This window comes from Canis lupus, chromosome 6 (assembly GCF_048164855.1).
Source record: "Canis lupus baileyi chromosome 6, mCanLup2.hap1, whole genome shotgun sequence".
NCBI classification, from domain to species: domain Eukaryota; kingdom Metazoa; phylum Chordata; class Mammalia; order Carnivora; family Canidae; genus Canis; species Canis lupus.
Window position 1 is genome coordinate 9475657 of NC_132843.1, and position 13741 is coordinate 9489397.

Sequence of the window (13741 nt, forward strand, 5' to 3'; positions counted from 1 at the left end):
GTAGAGGTTTGCAAGGAATTAGCCACAGTGGTGTTTTCACATTTTCTTAGGTAACATTATTACCTGGGGATTTGTTAAAAAGCAGTTTCTAGGGACTCATCCCGAGTTTTCACTTAATAGGTCTGGAGCTGGGTCCAGGCATCTGTATATCCAACAGGTGCTTCAGTGGATTCTGATTCTGTGGTCCCAGGCCACTTTTTGAGATAGCCCTCTTAAAGAATCTTATCTCAACAACTTTGCAGTATGTTGGCTATTGTCTGGTAAATATGTAATATGGAAAGATAGGGACGCCTGGGTGGCTCAGAGGTTGGGTGCCTGCCGTCGGCCCAGGACATGATCCCAGAGTACCAGGATCGAGTCCCACATCAGGGTCCCTGCATGGAGCCTGCTTCTCTCTCTGCCTGTGTCTCTGCCTCTCTCTGTCTCTGTCTCTCATGAAGAAATAAATCTTTAAAAAAATAACATGGAAAGATACTACTCTGTCAATAAATAGTACTACGGTTTAAGAGAATGCTCAGCATAGAGAGCCCTGCCTGGTTTCACTATGGCTGGTCCATCACTTAATCCCTTTTGTGGTCCTTCTAGGAAATTAAGTAAAATTTAAAAGATTAAGGAAGTAGGATTAAAGGTTAATTTTCTTATCTGTTAAATAGGGATGATAATAATTATGAGCATAATGGTCAGGAGTATGAAATTAATAAATGTGAGGGGTGGCTGGGTGGCTCAGTCCATTGAGCATCAGACTATTGATTGGTTTTGGCTCGGGTCATGGTCTCGGGGTAGTGGGATTGGGCTTGGAGAGTCTCCCTCTCCCTCTGCCCCTCCCCATGTGCACGCTCTAAATGAATGAATAAATGAATCTTTAAAAAAAAATTAGTAAGTGAAAAATATGTGGCTCAGTATTCATTTCGGGGGGTTAGTTTTCTCTATAATAATACAAAAATGGAGTTTAGTCAGTAAAGAAGAAATGCCTCTGAGTACAGTTGATTCTGCTGATCAAAATCATACTGAGCTATTTGTGTTTTACAGATACTCTTCTTAAGTTGTCGGGAAGTTCTTACATATGTGAAAATTAAATTGATTAAAACCTTTGTTTTCTTTGCAGATGTTAGTATTCTTAGTGATATTATATACACGGGAAATGGCCAGACGACATTATGATGTATGCTAATTAGCTCAATTTTCTCGACACTTCTATCCAAAAGGGACACTATGTAGAGAGGCAAAAAAAAAAAACAACAAAAGTCACTTGTATTTCGAACTTGAATTACATCAATTTCTTAGGCTCTAAAGATGAATTCCAGAGGCAGCTTCCAGACCTCAGAGCTACAGCTGTAGTGCAGCTTTGTGGGTCTGAAGCAGCTTTCCTGACAGCATGGCTCTTAGTACAGAGAGACCGCGAGTGAAATGAGTTACTTAGTCATCTTCAGACACTGACTTTACTCCCTCTCACTGCAATGTCTCCAGGTGTCTCAGACTTGCATATTGGAACCACTTGTAAGAGTACCTTAACATTAAAATAATATATGTAAAGGGTAAAGGATGGAATATACAAGTATTAGTAAATTAAATTTCATAATCCTTTTTTCTACATGATTTCCAGCGAAATGTTCCTCTGAAGCATTTACTAGTTTTACTGTAAATGGTTTTATCATCATAGCTGTTATTTCTACATACTCCTATTTTAAAATTTAAATTCAATTAATTAACATATAATGTATCATTAGGGTCAGAGGTAGAGTGGTTAATCAGTTATATACAACACCCAATGCTCATTATATGATGCGTCCTCCTTAATGTCCATCACCAGTTATTCCATCCCCAGCCCCCTCCCCTCCAATGACCCTCAATTTCCTATAGTTAAGAGTCTCTTATGGTTTGTCTCCCTCTCTGATTTCATCTTCCTTCCTTTTTCCCTCCCTTCCCCTATGATCCTCTGTTTTTTTCCTTAAATTCCATATATGAGTGAAATCATATGATAACTGTTGACTTATAATCTGATTGACTTATTTCACTCAGCATACTACCCTCTAGTTCCATCCACATCGTTGTAAATGGTAAGATTTCTTTTTCTTTTTTTTTCTTTTTGATGGCTGAGTAATAGCCCATTGTATACATATCCCATATCTTTATCCATTCTTCAGTCAACGGACATGTGGGCTCTTTCCATAGTTTGGCTATTGTGGACATTGCTGCTACAAACATTGGGGGTATAGGTGCCGCTTTGGATCACTATGTTTGTATTCTTTGGATAAATACCCAGTAGTGCAGTTGCTGAGTCATAGGGTAGCTCTGTTTTTAACTTTTTGAGGAACCTCCATACTCTTTCCCAGAGCGGCTATATTCCCACCAAGAGTGTAAGAAGGTTCCCCTTTCTCTGCATCCTCACCAACATCTGTTGTTTTCTGTCTTGTTTTAGCCAGTCTCACTGGTATGAGGTGGTATCTCATTGTGGTTTTGATTTGTATTTCCCTGATGCCAAGCAATGTGGAGCATTTTTTATGTGTCTATTGGCCGTTTATATGTCTTCTTTGGAGAGATGTCTGTTCATGTCTTCTGCCCATTTCTTGATTGGATTATTCTTCAGGTGTTGAGTTTGATAAGTTCTTTATAGATCTTGGATACTAGCCCTTTATCTTTTAAGACATTTGCAAATATCTTCTCCCATTCCGTAGGTTGTCTTTTAGTTTTATCGACTGTTTCCTTTGCTGGGCAAAAGCTTTTTATCTTGATGAAGTCCCAATAGTTCATTTTTGCCTTTGTTTTCCTTGCCTTTGGAGATGTGTCTAGCAAGAAGTTGCTGCGGCTGCAGTCGGAGAGGTGGTTGCCTCTGTTTCCTAGGATTTTAACGGATTCCTGTGTCACATTTAGGCATTTCATCCATTTTGAGTCTATTTTTGCTACATGCTCTTATCTAAGAGTTGGATTTCAACCTGGTGATCTCCTTGCCTGCAACTTCTGGCTGGAATTATAAAGCTCCCTTAAGTGGTCTTCCTAGTGTACTGCAGAGCCCGTTGTGTTGCCAAAGCGAGGATAGCCCCTGAAACAAGCCTCTACACCCCTGCCTCTGGCTGGTTTCCACCCACACTGTCACAGTGAACGTTTTATTGTCCCCCCTTCCAACAGCGAATCCAGGTCTTCTGCACCCCAGCCAGCTGCTGTCCCACCTATGCCTTCTCCAAACGACTCTGGATCAAGTGTCTGTCAGCTAAAGAAAGAAGTAAAATAAACCAGCCCTGTCTTTTGATTCCACTTCCTCTTCACGTTTTTTGCTGGTGTTTCTTGACTGCTTGGCCACAAGCCAGACTTCTTTGAAATTATGATTTGTCCAGGCAGGATGCTCATTTGGCAACAGTGATAGTTAATTTTAAAAGACTCACTAACATATACCAAAACATATTTAGACTCCAAAGACCGATGACTCGTGCCAAAGCTTGGCACCTTGAGACTATGTAAGTTTTGTTCCTTTGTTCATTCCTTTACTTGTTTGTTTGTTTATTCCACAAATACCTCTCTGGAAGGCTCCTCATGAACTTGGTACCTCGCGTGGTGCTAGGATGACAGCGGTGAGCAGGACAGACCAAACCTCTGTGTTCCTGCTCACCCTGTAGTTTAATCAAGTCAGTACACAAATGAATCGGATTTCAGAGAGGGATGAATGTCCTGAAGCAGGACCAGCTGACCATGACCATGGGTGTAGAGGGCTACTTTAGGTACTGCCATTAGGGAACTTTTAACATGTTATTAAGTCCTTGTTTGCGCCCCTTCTCTTCAGGTATGATACTAATTCTGGATTGTGAGTCATCTGGGGCAGTGACTACATCTGTAATCACTGTGTGTCTTTGGGCCTGGTACAGTGCCTTACGTGGCCCCCTGTCACTGCTGAATAAATAGCTTTTATTCCTGTTGCCCCTCTCCTGTGCCTTACCTTTCTTGTGATATTATTTTGACTTCGAATACACACCCTCTTCTTTCTCATGTAAGTTTGATTTCTTCTGTCCCACTCAGATGTGGACTGTGAAACTAATGACATGTGTTACCTAAGTCTGAATTTGTGATTTTATAATCCTTTTCTTAGGGGGAATGTTCCCCAAACTGTAAAAAGCTTTAGCGCTTCCCAAACCTACCTCTCTGCTTCTGAGGCTAACCCACTTTCAGCTGCCCCTTGTCTGAGGACCAGCTGCAGCTCTTGTTAACCAGAATCCAGAACCTTGACCATGTCCCAACTCATTCATGTTCTTCTGAAGTATCTTGCAGGCGTACGCAACATGTCCAACACCTTGTGTTTCTTTGTGACGCAACTAAAAAAAGGTCACCGAGCCTTACTGAGCAAGAGTCTCAATTTGCAGAGCAGCTCCTTTCTTCTTCTTATAGAATTATTGTGATGACCCAGCGTGTAATTGGTGGGCAGGCACTTTTCGAGCTGTAAAGATGCACATGATGATAATCTGCGTCTTGGTAGCGCGGTAGGTAGATGGCAGACGTTAGGGGAAGGATCATGTTTGACTTCTTTCGTGCGCTGCTGCCACACTTCTGTGCCTTCCCTTGCTCTCCTCACAGTGAAACGTATCCTGAGTACTTACGAAGTGCCAGCACTATGTGGGGACTGTCTGTAGAGTGGCAAACCAAATGAACAGTGGTGCCCACTCTCCCAGGGCTCGTTGTCACCTGGGCCATAGAGATAAATGATTGCCTGCTTAGTAGTTAGAGTCCACTGTGGCCAGTGCCATAATAGGGGGTTTGGGGGCCCTGAATCAGACAAAGGAAACTCCCCTTTGTCTCCCCTTCGTCAGGCTTGGGTATGCAGTCCCGGGAGGAGAGGGTAGGATGTCAGACCACATGCCTAAGCAGTGGCCCAGCATCGGCATAGGAACAGGGAACGGCCCGACAGGGTCTAGGGTCGGCTCCAGAGGTCTGGATGGCATGTACAAAGGCCAAGAGGAAAGAGGGAGCTGAGTCACTTCAAGGAGTGGAAGGAAACTGCATCTGGCTGGGGAGCAAGCTGGGACGGTGGGGAGAAGGTGAGATGAGCCTTGAAGCCGCTGAGGTCAGAGCTCAGGGCCCCATAAACCATGTCTCCTGGAGGGTGATGCAAAGGCAGCGAGGAGTTTTGCCCTGCTGGAGCCTGGGATCAAATGTGATTTTCAGAAAAATTACTTTGGCTCGTGGAGTAATCTAGGGAATTTCCTTTGTAAGAGACACTTTCTCAATTATAGTTAAAAAGTACTGTTTTTGAGTCATTTGAGTGAATGAATCTGTAAACTTATTAATAAGTCTTGACGCCAGAGCAGTCTGGATTTATAACTTTGGGAAATACTTAGTCTTAAATTTTTCACTTCCTTTTTCTATAAACTAAAAATAATAACCCTTCACAATAAATCAGTCCTCCCAGCAACCCTGTGTCTAAGTCCTTTGTGCATAGTAAGTCCTCACCAGTAGCAATATTACTGTCCATGGAAGAATTCAGGGCAGTTTGAAATAAGGATGTGGTGGTAGAGATGGAGGGGAATGAATCATCTGGAAAATGTTGAGGTGGAATGGCGAGGCTTGGTGATGTGTTGGGTTTTGGGGGTCAGAGATAGGGGAGCAGCCCCCCTTACTACCCTTGACTACCCTTGGGCTTACAACCACCAGGGGTGGCCTTAGGTCGATGGTGAGCGTGGTGATGGGGACATCGATGTCAGGAGTTGGTCCTGAGGGTCCTGCGAGACATCCAAGAAGCTTTACACAGGTGTCTGCCAGCTAGAGAGGTCTGGCTTCAGGGTCGACACCGAGTCATCAGAATAGGAAGGTCATTAAAGCTGGGGAAGATGAGATCCTAGAGAGAGGACTTTATTACAATACAGTATCCAGGGCTCCTGAGTACCTAGGAGATACTCCTCCTGAAACAACTTTCCATTTCGCTGCCTCCAGGTTAACCAGCTCTCTGTAAGGAGCTCAGAGAGGTGCTCATTTCCCCGCTCACCTTCCCACTTCCCGGCTCTCCTTTCTCTCCCAGGCCCAGGGCATCCTGAGGGTGGAGTAGGTTGCAGTGGGTTAAGGAGAAGAAAGGAAGTAGTGCACACATGTGCATGGCTGGGATCCCTGGACGCTCCTTGAAAGACTGGAGGCATGGGAGGTGAGGTACGAAATGCAATCTGAGTTTCTATCCACAGTGTTTTATTTTATTTATTTTATTTTTTTAAGAAGCATATTGAGAAGCAAAGGTGACATTGCTAAAAATACTCACCTCCTATGTAGAGAAGGGGCTGTATTTAAAATGAAGACAGGCAGCTTAGTTTAAAGCACTAAGCATAGATTTGCTGTGTTTCCTTTCATGCAGCCCTTTCCCATAGACCGTAGAAGGCTCTAATGTGTACTTACATTGTGACCGGAACATGACGACAGCTTTATCTATTCCCTAAATTTGCTCCCTTGTGATAATGAATGATTTGGCCAGGGATGAAATATTCTTGATCATGGCTGAACAGAAATACTGGTGCCGTCTTGTCTATCACTCAAAGGCGAATGTCGGGATGACCCACGGATGACTAAGAAAGAAGAGGATGCTGAGATAGGTGTGAGGATTCTTTTCTAAAAATAGCACATATATTTCTAATACACAAAAAGGTTGAGTAATAGTTTAGTGACCACCTGTAGACCCAACATCCAGCATAAGAAAATAAAACATTAGTTGAAAGTGCTCTATGTCCCCATGGTGCCTCCCTCTCTCCTCTGAGCAGCTCCTCTTCTGGATTTGTGTTTATCATGATGACCACAGTTCTTCATTCTTTTCCATGTTACTATTTATTGTATCACTAAATTATTTGTGGTGTTGTCTTCAGTGTTTAAAAAAAACAATTAAATGGTGTGCTGTGTATATATACCCTTCTGCAGCTTGGGTTTTTCATTCAGCATTATTTTTGTGCTCATGTCTATTGACATCTGTAGTATTCCATGGTGTCTTTCTAATTAGGAAGACTGGACGCTTTAGTCAGGGTGGTGGCTTCCTCACTCATCCTTGAACAGGGTCATGCTTCCAACCCAGAGATACAGTCCTTGCTGTCTCCTCAGCCTAGAACATTCTCCACCAGCATAATTACACAGCTTGTTTCGTGCACCTAAACCCCCACCACTTCTCACCCCTGCAACACTACCCATTCCCCTTCCCTGCTTACATGTCTTCATATTAAACATATTTTACTTATGTATGTTTGTTATCATCTGCCGCACCCAGAGAATATCAGCTTTGTGAGGACTGGACTTACATTTATTTTGTTCACTGTCATAGAATCCCAGCTCTTAGAACAGTGCTAAGCACATGATATGTGCCCAAGAACTATTTAAATGAAGGAGTTGTTTATAATGTGAGACAATCCCTTGAATTTATGAAGGAAAAATCTAAGTCAATTTTTAACATTTAGTGGATCTGGTTTTGTTAAAAGTGATTTAACTTTAAGTTGTAAATATAACCTTAAAAAGTGAGACTCCCCGATGGGAAAGCTTGCCTGTAGAGCTAGCAGGCTCTTCTTGGGATGTGAAAGAATTGGTATGTGTGCCAAGTCAAGACATACGTCACTGAGCCATGTCATGCTTCCAGACTGACAGTTGGGTTCCAGTCATTTTCAATTAACTTGGACTTGGGATTCTTGATGCTTGTTAGAATATAGTAATTTACCCCCTCTCCAAGAATTAACACTTCCACGTTGTCAGTATCTTCCCAGACATACCATCTGGCCTGCCCCCTTTTTTTTCCCTTCCAATTTCAGCACAGTCTAAGGTAAACAGGGTTTCTTTTCTTACCAGTGAATATTCCATTGTCTTGTAATTTAGAAAATAATTTGTACATTTTTCATTTTCACTCTTAGTGCTGGGAAAATCAAGGAGTGCTTGGTTTTTAATTCTGAGCTCTTCAGTGAAATATCAAGTAGATAAGTGAGGTTTTGATTAGGCATGCATTCTAATTAAAGAAAACTGAATGATAATTTTTCATTTGGAATACAGTAGGAAATTGTGAGGTATAAAGATAGATATTTTTGTTCTTATATATGACAAAATCATCTATAACTTAGTTTTAAAGAATTTCTTATCCAAAAGAAAGTTTTCAATATTGCCTTATTTCTATTTCTTTATAGGAAATTAAATTTCTCTCTAAATCTAAGGATCATGTCTAGACTTCAGGAAAGTTGAAATCCAGAATTTCTCCCTATCTAGCTCCAGGTACTCAGCATTGGTGAAGTTGAATGGTCCCTTCTTTATTCTTAAATTTATTTCCAATTACAAGTGACCTTTGAACAACACAGGTCTGAACTGTCCACTTAATGAGGATTTTTTTCTAATAAAGTACAGTACTACAAATGTATTTTCTCTTGCTTCTGATTTTCTTTTTTTTTTTTAAGATTTTATTTATTTGATAGAGAGAGAGAGAGAGAGAACAATAGGGAATGTGGCAGGCAGAGGGAGAAGCAGGCTCTATGCAGGGAGCCTGACCTGGGACTCGATCCTGGGTCTCCAGGATCAAGCCCTAGGCTGAAGGCGGCGCTAAACCGCTGAGCCACCCGAGCTGCCCGCTTGCTTCTGATTTTCTTAACATTTTCTTTTCTCTAGCTTTATTATAAGAATGCAGTATATGGTACGTATTACAAAATAAGTGTTAAATGACTCCTTATGTTACTGGCAAAGCTTCCAGTCAACAGTAGACTGTTATTTAAGTTTTAGGAGAGTCAAAAGTTAATATACAGGTATTTGACTATAGAGAGTGGTTGGTGCCCACAGTCCCTACGTTGTTCAAGTTTAAACTGTATATTCCTTTTCTATTGATGCCAACAGTGACTTATTCTACGAGGCTCTAAGATCAGTGTAAGCTGAGGAAGTCTGGTTGATAAAGAGGAGTTGACTGATAAAGAAGATACCAGATTAGATTCTCTAATAACTGAAGAACTGGGAGACCCACATCTTCCATAATCATTCTTCATGAAGTTTATGGCCCACAGGAACACGTTTGCTCAAGACATACAGATGCTCCACCTCCTAGGACCTAGGACCCGTCTGTAGTTGTCTTCACAGATTCTAGGATATCTGATAGCAACCACGACTCCTTTTGAAGCTGTTATTCTTTAGCATGAGTAGTTGGGATTCTGTCTCAGGCCCAGATTAGCAAACCTGATGTTTTGCAGCTCTCTAAAGAGATTTTGATGACATAGACAATTATTTTTATGGCCTTCTAGTGAAATGGAATTGCCTGATGGAACAGTCTTATTTCTTAGTGAAGTTTTATCTGATACTGAAAAGAGGGTGAAGTTGAAAACATGTTAGTTACCAGCTTCATTATCCTCCTCATAAGCATGAAGTACACATTGGCTGTTTCTCCTATAGAAAGTATCTTTTTGGAAGAGGTATTAAGGACACTGCAATGATCTGAATGCATCTGCCTGATAAAGAGAAGTTGGGTGGTAAAGAAGAGGTCAAATTGAGGTATTCTCTAATAATGGAAGATTTAAAAGGCCTGTGTGCTCTAAGATCATTCTTGTCACGCCTTTAAGTTCTGTGAAGATAGATGAAATATTCATGTTTTGTGTTGTATGTGTAAAGCTATATAATAATCCTGTATAAGTATTGTGATTATACTATATACATAATGTTTATATTATGTCATAATCATTGTGGGAGTTTTGGATCAGGTTTGTGACAGGCAGTTAGTTGTCCTTATATGTTATGAAGTCTGTATGTTTAATCCCAGCTGAGGCACTTTTTCCTAACAGTGCAGTCGTGGGCAAGTTCTTTAGAGCTTCTTCACCACAGTTTATCTGCAAAGTGGGGATGGTAATACTGGCCTTGGGTTTATTTGACATTTATGCACATGCTGAGTGCATATCCAAAATGGGAATTGTAGTAAAGCTAACCTCATTGTGTTGCTATAGAGGTTACCAATATTACTAATACTTCATAGAGTTGGATTCAGAATGCCAGTCCATGGAACAGTGCTGATCCACGTGAAAGTGAAAGCTTTTGTACAACATGTGGTTGCTCTTGGACAAACCTTCTATTGCTTTGATTGTCTGGGCTTTTATGCTGATCATTCAGGCCCCTGGGCTGTCCAGTCTTGCTCCTCTTGGACCCAGCCAGGAGCAAATGTTGAAAGGGCACAGAAGAAAGGGAACTTCAGTTACCTGGCTGCTCTCACTTTTGCATATCATTTTGAACAGAATGAAATGAAGTGTGGCATATCTGTGCTAAAACTGGGTTTTCTGCAATGCATGATTAAAAGCGAACAATTGAAATCAGTTAGACAAGTGATCCCACAGTGTTAATGTTTGTTGTGTGCATCTTTCATTCTGACCAGCACCTGCTCCCCATTGCTTCGGAGAACTGGTCCTAACTCCTTTCTTGTAATTATTTGGGGCTGCCAGTACTGGCTGCTTGTTCCCTGGCTGCAGTGGAAGGCTGGGTACCCGGGCCTTGTCATGCACGCTCCTGCATCCCAGCCGTGTGTGGTCCAGGCCAGCTTGGCAGATCTTCCCTGGGACCCATCCAAAAAGAAGGCGAAGAGGCCTTCACTTTCTGAACAGTTGAGATAGAAGAATGTGGCCTCCTTGCTTAGCCCATAGAGCTTGATGTCAAAAGGAGAGATAAGATTATATTTGAGCAGCAGAGAATCCCTGATTTGCCCTCTTTCCTGAAAATGACCAATGGAAATATTTTGTTTATATTTGTTAATTAGGAATAGTAGGAAAGTAGGTGTTAGCAGTGTAATGTGGTTAAGAGCCCTGCCAGTTACTGATCAGAGGAAAGTTAAATAACCTCTGTGTGCTTCAATTTCTTCAACAGGAAATAGTAATAGTACCCACTTTATAGGTTTGTTGTGAGAATTAAGTAGGTTAATGTTTTACACACATTAATATTTTTATGTGCACATATATCCACATAAATCATATTTTAAATATCTATAGAGCATTATAAAGCTATACATATTTTTAAATTTTTTTTTAAAAAAAGATGTTTAAAGCCAAAACACCTAATAAGGACATGAAATTGGACAGTCTTTCTCAAAGAAGTCAAGCTTATAACTTAACAGGTATTAAAAATTGTTCTAAGTTTCATATATTTTGAAAATTTAAATGGAGAAGACATACATTTCATTTTACAAAAAGTTTGTACCTAATCTTTTTAGATATAAATTTATTTCTATCAGCTTGATAGTATCAACCTGTTTCTGATTTGGAGTGTTGGTTTATTGTTTCAGTTGACAGAAAACCTGATTAAAATAGTTTGAGGAAGGAAAAAAAAGAATTCATCAGGAGGAGGTTGTGGTGGTCTAGAATGAGAGGAAGACGTGGGGGCAACAGAAGAACTTGGAGAGATACACTCTGAATACCTTCTATTCAGAAACCATTGTGGATCATGTTTGGTTCAGTAGCCACATCTAACACCATTTCACGTTCAGTAATATCAGCTTACCAGTAGAAGTGTGGAAACCACTGTTTTCACTGTAATTGTGGCGCTTGTATAATATACACAGTATATATGTCCTCATGGAAATTTTAATGGGAATTACTCCTTTTGTATATACCATGATGTTTTTGATACGGGTCCTTGATATTTCTTCTCTTCCAGTCTTGAAATACAGTCAGTATAGCGACTGTATTTGGTGCATGGTAGTGGAATGGAAAACGTCTGTTATTTTCCATTGTTGCTTTGGTTTTTTATGTTTCATTGTTTACGATTTGGCTCCTATTAAGTTGACTTTTAGGAGCAATGTTAGTTGTTTATTGTTTTAGCTCATTGAATGTAGACCTCGGTCAAAAACCCAGGGAAGAGATGTATTCTAAAGTCTTTGAACTCTAATGACATTTTATGATAAGCAGGCTAATGAATGAATGCACTTGTGTGTTTTTTTTAAGTAGAACATAAAATGATGAAACATAGTCTCTAATACATAGTCTATAGAGCATGCCTTGCATGACAAATACCTTCTCTTATAAAGATCACCATTTGTGTCTACAGAAATACATGGGTTATATTATTATACTGTAACTGTAAACTTCTATTTGGCATTGAAAGGAGTAAATGTTTCTGTTCTACAAAGATAACCCTTTTACTTGTGATAAACTCCTGATATGCATTGTCTGATAATGTTTAATTATGTTCTTGCTACGTGTTAAACTTTTAATTGTTAATATTACATATTATGATTAAGGCTTTTAGGGGCTAATGTGACTCTAGTTGTCTGTATTTCAACATTTTAGGACTAAGTTAATTCAAGAATGTTTTGAATGCCAACTAAATTAGTTATTTATATTCACTCACTTATTCACCAAATTTTTCTTCAGAACCTATTATATGCCAGACACTTTACTACATAGCATAAGCAGAAACCAAAATATTCTGCCCACATGGAGCTTATGTTCTAGTCTCATCTTCTGCTATTTCTAAGCCTGCCGTATCTTTGTTGGGTGGGTATTATGTCCAGTCTGAAAGTTCTTGGTGCAAGTTTGAGCTTGATACTCTTTGAACTTGGGAGGATGGGGGTGGGACAGGGGTGGGACAGTACATGGTGATGTTACCTGGAAGAGAAATAAAACAAAAGTTAATTCGTGTTGCATTTTCTAATTTTGTTCCCTAAGAGTGTTATGCTGCATGACGTAAGTGGAGAGAAACTAAAGTGTTACTACCTGTTTTACTATTAATTAGGTTTCACATGCTAGTTTTTAGTTATTTAAGTAGAATTTTAACAATGGAAACATTGCATTTAAATTCTTGGAAAATATTGTAAGTGGTGGACAAGTTTATAATTTATCTTTATTTCTTACTTGATTGGCAGCGGCCTTAGCAACAAAATAATATTCATGCCGAAGATAGACTGTTGTACTCTGGCCTTTTCCCACCAGAACATTTTAACACATGGGGAGGTGCTTAACCACCCTGACCTGGCTCCCTTTCTTTCTAATATGAGGCAGGCAGTTTAATTGTCTCTCTTAGATTAATACTCTGTGACTCAGAAACACGTCCAACTTACACAACTCAGGAATAAATCTGTCCTAGTTTATTTGGCCTTGATTATTTTCTCCATGACTTGAAGTATATTTCTTTTGGGGGCATATCTGTTTTGATACTTTTGACATGTTGTTAATTACCGTGTATTGCTGTTAGTTATTGTATCATGGGGCCCAACAATGAAGGCAGAGATGCAGCCATATATCACGGACAAGATCTTTGACTTCCTCTGAGGACAGAATAATCTCACCGCTGAGCAGCAGCATTTGCTGCTTTGATCCACGCAGGTGTTTTGGATTTTGGTTGTCCTGACCAGCATTTGTATAGTGCTATAGATAATGATAGTCGTCATTAAGGTGGTTTCCATGAAAACGGACCAAAGTGAAGTTGTGGAATAATTAACTGAGGGTAAGATATAATAATTACTCAGCTAAATGTACCTCAAAGACAGGGAGAGGGATGGTGAAGGCTTTCTATGGAAAAACCAAATCCTGTCTGTGTGGTGGAGAGATAGACCTTACAGTTAGAAGTAAGATGATCCTTCTGTCACCTCTGGTGAGAAGTTCTACAGTAATTTTTTTTTTTTAAGATTTATTTATCCATGAAAGACACAAAGAGAGGCAGAGACAAAGGCAGAGGGAGAAGCAGGCTCCTTGCAGGGAGCCTGATGCGGGACTGAATCTCAGATCCTGGGATCACACCCTGAGCTGAAGGCAGGCACCCAACCGCTGAGCCACCCAGGTGACCCTTTCTACAGTGATTCAATGAG

The 13741-nt window shown here is 40.4% G+C and overlaps 1 protein-coding gene across 7 annotated transcripts in view; it reads left to right on the forward strand.

The window, feature by feature from the left end:
• The window catches only part of EPB41L3 (erythrocyte membrane protein band 4.1 like 3), a 226184-nt gene that overhangs the window by 92503 nt on the left and 119940 nt on the right, over positions 1–13741 (forward strand). The window lies entirely within an intron of this gene.